Source organism: Onychomys torridus, chromosome 1 (assembly GCF_903995425.1).
Source record: "Onychomys torridus chromosome 1, mOncTor1.1, whole genome shotgun sequence".
NCBI lineage: Eukaryota > Metazoa > Chordata > Mammalia > Rodentia > Cricetidae > Onychomys > Onychomys torridus.
In genome coordinates, this window is record NC_050443.1 from 38,070,450 (window position 1) to 38,079,266 (window position 8,817).

General features: G+C 36.5%; 1 pseudogene; it reads left to right on the forward strand.

Annotated features, from left to right (window-relative positions):
- The first annotated feature begins 3,840 nt into the window (after positions 1-3,840).
- On the forward strand, positions 3,841-8,591 carry LOC118596840 (annotated as a pseudogene).
- Positions 8,592-8,817: the final 226 nt, after the last annotated feature.

Sequence of the window (8,817 nt, forward strand, 5' to 3'; positions counted from 1 at the left end):
GCTGGGAACTGAACCTGGGTCCTCTGCAAGAGTAACAAGTTCTCTTAACTATTGAATTAACTTTCTAGCTCCAAGTTTTATGCTTTCTATTAATCTGTCTATCTCATTCCAATAGCCAGTATTTAAATATTTCACCAGACACTTCTGTGTGTTGTTCCTGCGAGTGTTGCCTGGATCAACAAGAACATGGGATTTTCTCTCTTACTGCGATGTAAAGTTCTACATAATGATAACATATGCTTAGTTGGTTTACTATTTAGGGCAGTTTCTACTTCACTTTCTGCCATGGTCCCTCTAGTGCCTTCTCTCTTGTTTACACACTGTCCCCGTCTTTCACAGTTTGTCCAACATGATCTCATTTTACCCTTGGCATGTGGATACATACATTGAACTTTGATTTATAAGACAAGGAGAAAGTTTATTCTTCTGGTTGGTAAACTGTACCGTTGGCATCTATTTTATGACTAATATAGTTACACTCAATTGTACTATGATATATCCAGGTTTTTAAATATAATTAACTATGTTTATTGATCCAATTATTTTATTGGAGTTTTAATCTCCATCCTTTGTATACAAACACACACACACACACACACACACACACACATACACACACACACATGTGGATAGATGTATGTTCCTTTATATTCTGTAATAATGTATACAGGTAGCAAGTTTCTAAGGATGTTTGCTGAATATGCCTTATTAGAAAGCATAGCACGCTGGACAGTGATGGCACATGACTTTAATCCCAGCACTAGGGAGACAGAGTTAGGCAGATCTCTGTGAGTACGAGGCCAGAGCTTGGTCTACAGAGTAAGATCCAGAACAGGCACCAAAACTACACAGAGAAACCCTGTCTTGAAAAAAAAGAAAAGAAAAGAAAGAAAGAAAGAAAGAAAGAAAGAAAGAAAGAAAGAAAGCACAGCCACAACATTTTCAATTTTTGTTTTATTTTCAAATGCATCTTTCTCTATCCTCAATTGTAATATTTTCCAGTGTTCTCTTGTATGTGTGTAGCGCACAAGACTGGTTGCTAGGCTATGTCTATATCTGTGTAATTCTACAGATTTTGTTAATGAATTCAATGGAAATGATCATTTTTAAGAAGACTATATGAATCTTTGCTGAAAAGCTTACTAAATTGCAGCATTATTACAGTTACATTCTGTTACATTCTGTTGGTATCAGTTTCAATTCTTCTATCCTCTCTCTCCTCAAATTTGTTGTGTGAGTCCTGGGTTCAAAATGTCTCTGTCAGCAGATTTTAGTGACTAAATCCCACACTAAATTCTAAACTTCTTCAACTCTGTGTTAAAATGGCATATTAAACATAAGCTTTGGACACAAGAAGCAGGATGTAATTCATGTGCCTTAGAGACCCTATGGGAGGAAATTTTCTGACAGTCCTTAATTGTTGAAAAGAAAATGAGAGTCCTTATGGACAGATCCTTCACTTAAAATTTGTAAAATCCATATGTATTTCTCAGAAATTTCCATTTTACCTATCAGAATACATTTTTATTTCCAGGGCCCCAGTTCTTTAATTATGCAGTGATAAAATAATCACCACCCTCTTAGTTACTGGTGATACAGAGTCAGAACACCTCAGGTCAAGACTGCATGCAAATTATGAATTCTCATTCATTTTGCCACACTATGTCAATGTGAGAATTGCCTCTGATAGTGTGAAAGTGATTTGAAGATATAGAATATGTATAGAGACAACAGTTGAGTTTGTGAGTCTGCTGGTTGAATGTCAGTTTGCCTGGTGACACCATCACTAATATAATAGCTTACATTTAATTTCAATTTGTGAATTTAAATAATTTTATAAACTAATGTAGTTGTGTATGGAGTTGTATATTTGGTGTACATGCCTGTGTGTATGTGTGTTCTCATTAGTGTGAGTGCATGCACATGTGGGACATGTAGAGACCTCAGATTGATGTCGGATATGTTCCTCATGATTTCTCCACTAGGTTTACTGAGGAAGGGCCTCTCATTGAATGTGGATTTCCCTGGTTCTTTTTGTTAGTCTGGCTAGCCAGCTGCAGGAATCTAGGCTTGGCTTCTAGCAAGTACATCCTTGCTGGGTGCTGGGTGCTGACATAGTCCACAGCATTCTGGAAAGACTGCATTATTAAGCTCCCTGCTGGCTGTAAGGTTGCCTTAGATCCACATTCATAGAGCAGCACCTGAGTTTCATTACTCAAACCAGTGGATCTCCATGGGTCCCATAGCTTTGGAATATAGGAAAGCAGCTAATGGCCTCACTGATTGGTTTCTACCCTGTTTCAACTTTTAATCCTCTGAACTACATCTGAAGATGAGGTGGATTAGTGAATAGGACTTGATTTGGTCCTGATGCTGGTAGATTTGATCCTTGCTTTTTTCAAAGGAAGAATATTCTATGAAAGCAAAAATGAATGACTTACATTTGAATCACATAGTTTTGTAGAAATAATATTTGGTTAGTTCTAAGCACCAAACAAGTACAGGTAAATCTGAGATAAAGAATTTATAATTCATAAAATGGGCTAGAAGGATGGCTGAGAGTTAAAGAACACTTTGTGGTCTTGCAAAGGACCTGGTTATGTGGTAGACGCTAAACTTCTAGAACTCCAGTTCCAGGGAATTCAATAGCTTCTTCTGGCCTTTCCTGAAACCACATGTGGTGCACAAATACATGCATACAAAATGCCCATATTCTCAAAAAATAACTAAAAATTGCATAAAATTTTTTCATACATACTTATTATTAAAATAGCTTTGATAATAGTCACTCCAATGACTGACAATGCAATTACTGTTATAAAATTGTGTTTGATATGATTTGTGAGGAAATACCAAACTATTCTTTAAAAATTCTGTTTTCTAGAGGTCTGGTCCTACTCCAGCCCAAAAGAACTCCACTTGACCATTGCATCTTAACTATTCCAAGACAAATCCTCACAGATTTGTTCTAAAACATCTTGATTAAATTTAGAGGAAAACAAATGTTCTACAACGTGTTGATGGTGCTCAAGACACACTGCCAACAACTGCCTTTTCAAACTGAAGGCTTTGTAAAGAATGTTGTCTCACCAGTGACATCTTTTCCAAAGGAGAAGAAATAAAATACAAATGTGAGTAAGTCAGACAGTATGTATGTAAGCATGCAAAGGGACATTTTAAAAATACACAAGAGCTTGGCCATTCTACAAATTCAGAGTGAGTGGGTCTTGATAAAGCTACTGTTTATAGAGAAAGGTTGCACTCTGGTGACTAGAATTTAAAAAGGTTTGATTTTTTCCCTTACATTCACTCCATTTGCTCTGTTAACACAAACTTATGATGCACATGATATATTGGTCTTCAATAACATGAGATGAGAAACCATGTGTCTTTCACCCTCCAACATGAAGCAGCAAAGTGAATGTCATGGCTTGAGTCAGTTTAAGGTTGGCTGCTGCTTCTAAGCACCAATAAAATTACTCAATTGAAGTTTTTCCAACTTGGTAAACAAACTTAATAAAGTTCCTAGAAAACTGAAAAAATTAAAAGAGAAAATATTAAAGTCAACATAACTAACAGTGAGCTCCAATGAATGTTTACAATAATTTTTTTCAGTATTTTAAACCAAAGATCATTTGGACTGTATCTGAGTATGAATAGTGTTAATGTTAATTGCTAATTTAGTCATATCTAGGGATGTGGTTGTGTGTCTCCTCAAAAGAGAAGACCTGGGCACAATAAATCATGGGAGCTACCTTTAAGGCACCTTGACTGAATCATATGAAAAGACAAAATATGGACATTGCAATTCTCCATGCAGGTAATCTCACTAGAACAAAAATGTCCATTATTCATGCCAAAGAGAGGTATTGCTTACATTTGGGAGTGTTTAATAAGTGGAAAATCAGCCTGGAAAATAAATTGAATTATGTTTTCACCATCAATGTCTTAAAAATATGTCTTCATTTAGAGGACACTTCCATGCTTCAGTGAAGTTTACATGGATACATCATGCCAGGATGGTTGCAGTTTGCCTTACTCTGTCTACTTTAAAACAATAAACATTATTTTAAATAAGTTGATAATAAAATTTCCACATTTCTTGAATTCAGGAATAAGTCCATAATATCTATATGTGTAGAATGCATAATGAGCTCTGAAACGTGGTGACTTACTTTGTCATTTTTATCTACCAGTGTGACTTAATGGGTTTTCCTTGTATACATATTAAACAAGAAAAACATCCCCAAATACCCACTGCCTACTTAATTTAGATCTATGATAGCCTATGCATTTGGGATTCACAGAGAACGGATTGTTTAGGGAAATTTTAGCACAATATGATATGGCAAAGTTAATCAACTCCATCCAAACTAAAATGTACACAACTAATTTTCTTCTAAACAGTGATTTTTTTGACTTTGAGAAAAAATATACTTCTATCTACAAAGCAGTGTGTAATGTGTTATTTAAACACTAACTGATAGAAGATTATGAATCTCAAGATCAGATAAGGAAAGCTAAATTCCTCTTGCTAGAACAAAAATTATCAGCTTGTAACAAAATTCATATAGTTCATGAAATAGAATTTTCATATTTCCCAGTCCTCTGTAATGCATAATTATACTTTGAATCAAGCCTCTCACGTCATTAGCCATCACAAAGTGAAGCATATATTTAGTTAGCATCAAGACTTCTAATTCATTTACCATTTTTGAAATACTAAAAACCATTTGAATCTCTCTAGTTATATCTCTTAGCCATTGTTGTCATGTTGATAGAGACTTTCCATGCTGTGAATATCAATCACTGTGTATGCTGTTAATGTGTTGCTCTCATTGATTGATAAATAAAATGCTGCTTGGCCAGTAGCTAGGCAGGAGTATAGTATAGGTGGGACAAGCAGAGAGGAGAATTCTGGGAAGTGGAAGGCTGAGTCAGGAGATGCTGCCAGCCGATGCCACCATGAGGGAAGATGTAAAGTAACAGTAAGCCACAAGCCACATGGTAAGGTACAGATTTATAGAAATGGGTTAATTTGAGATATAAGAATTAGATAACAAGAAGCCTGCCATAGCCATACAGTTTATAAGTAATATAAGTCTCTCTGTGTTTACTTGGGTCTGAGCAACTGCAGGCCTGAGTGGAACTGGAGAAAACTCCAGCTACATTTCCACCCTTGTCATGTATTTGTAAATAACTGGGCAGAAGGAATAAGGTAAGGGGCTATGAGATTGGCCATGCTATACACAAAACATAGAAATTGCATCAACTGGCACTTTCCTGACTATTTTGACCACTGTGTAACAGAGATTCTACTTGAGACAAGTCTTCCAGGAACTACAGAAGAAAGATTTGATGGAGAAAGTGCAGTTTTCAGTCCCTTTAACTCCACTTGAATGTGTTTTAAGACTCAATGGCAGACAGGCTGTGCTACTCATTTTCTGCTGTTCTTAAGCCAGTGTTTTATCCCAGAGCTGATTGCTCTGGTATTGAAATGACAGCTCACACTTCTGTCCTCTGCAAGTGCAACAGGGAATAATATGTCATTACTATTGCTCTTTTTAAACTGGATGCTAACTTTCTACAAAAACACTATCTGTTCTTTTCTGGTGGAGGTTAAGAATGAGACTAGCTGCCTCCTATTTTTAAATATGACCTATGTTGTCCTTTGTAGTATTCATCAGGGTAATAATCCAAGTTTCACATTAGTAACCCACATAGAACCTGAGGCTCAGAAAACATTAAAATCTTGTTTTAGGACACTAGAGAGATGTCTCAGTGCTTAAGAACACTGTCTGCTTTTCCAGGGGTTCTGAGTACATTTCTAAGAACCCACATGGAGGCTCACAACATTCTATAACTGTAGTCTCATGGGAACAGACACATTCTTCTGTTATGCAAATGTACATGCAGAAAACCACTTAAATACATAAAATACACAAATAAATAAATCTTAACAATTTCTTTTAAGTTATAAACCTAGCATGTGGATTTGACTTAGCATTTGAGTTGTAAATCTTGCTGTTGTCCTTAATTAGTCTTCTCTCCACTCATATGGAGTCTTGAACTGTGAGTGTCAGCTGTGTACTCACACCTTCAGATTTGAGCATTTCTTTAAATATATCTTGTTAAGCTGCTATCAATTTATTCATAGCCTATGAAATATACCATTATTTTGCTAAGTTTTTTTCTCTTGTCTTAGCAGATTCTAATTTCTTGTTACCAGCCTATTTATACCTTGATGTTAATATCTTTCTATTGTTCCTCCAGTCCCCTGACATCAGTTCTAGGAATCTATACAGTCATGTACATAGACTCTCTATCACTCCAAACCATTTCACACAAGAAATGGGAAACCCCAACAACTCACTCTTAACAGAGCTGATTACCATCCAATTTCTGCTTCTCTTCCTCTCTTTAAGCTACTTTAAAAAAAAGATCAATCCAGTCACTCTGACCCCAGTGGTAAGAAACAGGTGATGCTTGTCATGAACTCCAAAACTATGAGCTTCAAATTTGCTAGATAAACCTGATCATAGACATTGGGGTATGCAGTAGGGGAGGCAATAAGAAGCAGTTAGTGTCATAATTTTGATAATTTAGATTTTTTTACCTGCTGATTCTCATAACTTGTCAGGAATTCTGAGTAATCTGAAGCTCTGTAAATAAAGTTTGTCACTTATGGTGGAATGCTCCTGTTAGTTTTTAGTTCAGTCTTCCACATCAGGTGCAGTTCATTAGACTGTACCTATGAAAGGTATACTATAGCATTGACTACTTCCTCATTCTCTTTGCTTCCTGCATGAACGAGGGTGATAATTTCCCACACACTTCTCCAGTGATGCGCTGCAGAATGACAAGTCCAAAAGTGAAGATGTAACTTGTACATCAATTTATGAAAAGCATAATGCAGGACTGACAAGGGGGATGCATGCTTACAGAAAGTTGCTTTATGGAATAAAGGAAATTGATGTGACAGTGCCTTCTGTTTTTAAGCTTCTTATTAAAGAGATTCTCAACCCATTTTACATTTTCCAGCTGTTCAGTGTTATCCTGTAGAGCACTGATAAATACTAATACTATGCTCTAGCCATTGTGATTATGCCCATAGTATCCACTGTAAGCTCACTATCCTCCATTAGGAAGCAATATGTTATGTTACATTACATGGTGGCAACTCAGTATGCTGAGAGTTTCTTTCAGTTTGTAGAGTAAATGAAATAGAAGAAATCTTTTCTACAGACCTTGTGCTGGGAAATGTTATGATCATTCCATTAAATGAGACAGTCATGCCTTGTGATGTAGTACTTATTAATGGTACTTGCATTGTAAATAAAAGCATGTTAACAGGGGAAAGTGTTCCAATGACAAAGAATAACTTGCCAAATCCTTCAGTGAATGTAAAAGGAATGGGGGAGGAACTCTATAGTCCAGAGACACACAAATGACACACACTGTTCTCTGGGTTGACTGTTATTCATACCTGTTTCTACACTGGAGATTATAAAGCCATAGTAGTTAGAACAGGATTTACTACTTCTAAAGGACAGATTATTCATTCTATACTGTATCCCAAGCCAACTGATTTTAAACTCTATAGAGATGCCTACTTGTTTCTTCTGTGTCTTGTGGAAGTAGCTGGCATTGGGTTTATCTACACAACCATCAATATCACTTTAAATAAGAAAAAGTTCAGAAAATAATTAAGTCTCTTGATAACATTACAATTACTGTGCCACTTGAACTTCCTGCCACAATGATTTCTGGGATTGTATATGCTCAGAGAAGACTGAAAAAAAGTGGGAATTTTCTGTATCAGTCCCCAAATGATAACTATCTGTGGACAGGTGAACCTTGTTTGCTTTGAGAAGGCTGGAACTCTTACTGAAGTTGGCTTAGATCTGTGGGGAATTCAGTGAGTAGAAAATACCTGATTTCTTTTACCAGAAGACAATGTTTGCAGTGAGATATTGGTAAAATCTCAATTTGTTGCTTGCATGGCTACTTGTCATTCACTTACAAAAAAATGAAGGCAGTCTTTCTGGTGACTCACTCAATTTGAAAATGTTTCAAGCCATGGGATGGATTTTGGAAGATGCAACTGAAGAAGAAATAGCACTTCATAACTGGATTATGCTCACTGTAGTTAGTCCTTCCATATAGCTGCTTCCTGATCTACAACTGCAGGAAACCAAGAAATGGAGCTGTTTGAACTTCCAGCTATTTAAGAGATAGGAACTGTTTGACAGTTCCCATTTTCTTCTTCTTTACAACAGATGAGTGTGGTTGCAAGGGTACTAGGTTACAAGAAAATGGACCCCTACATGAAAGGAGCCCCTGAAGTCATTGCCAGTCTTTGTAAACCTGAAACAGGTCCAGTTGATTTTGAGAAAGTTTTAGAAGATTATACCAAACAAGGTCTTCATGTGATTGATCTTACAAACAGAAAATTGGAGTCAAAACTGATATGGCATAAAGTACAGCATATTACTAGAGATGCCACTGAAAACAACAAGGATATTATGGGATTGACTATAGTGCAGAACAGAGAAACACTGCCAGCTGCTGACACAAGAAGTAAGATTTAGGTAAGCCACGAGGCATATGGCAAGGTATAGATTTATAAAAATTGGTTAATTTAAGATATAAGATCTAGCTAGCAAGAAGCCTGAGACATTGGGCCATAGAGTTTTAATTACTATAAGCCTCAGTGTGTTTATTTGGGTCTGAGTGGCTGCCAGCATGGGTGGAACTGGAGAAAACTCCAGTTGCACAAAAGCAAGTGGGCTGCAAGACCATTGACTGGACATGCTA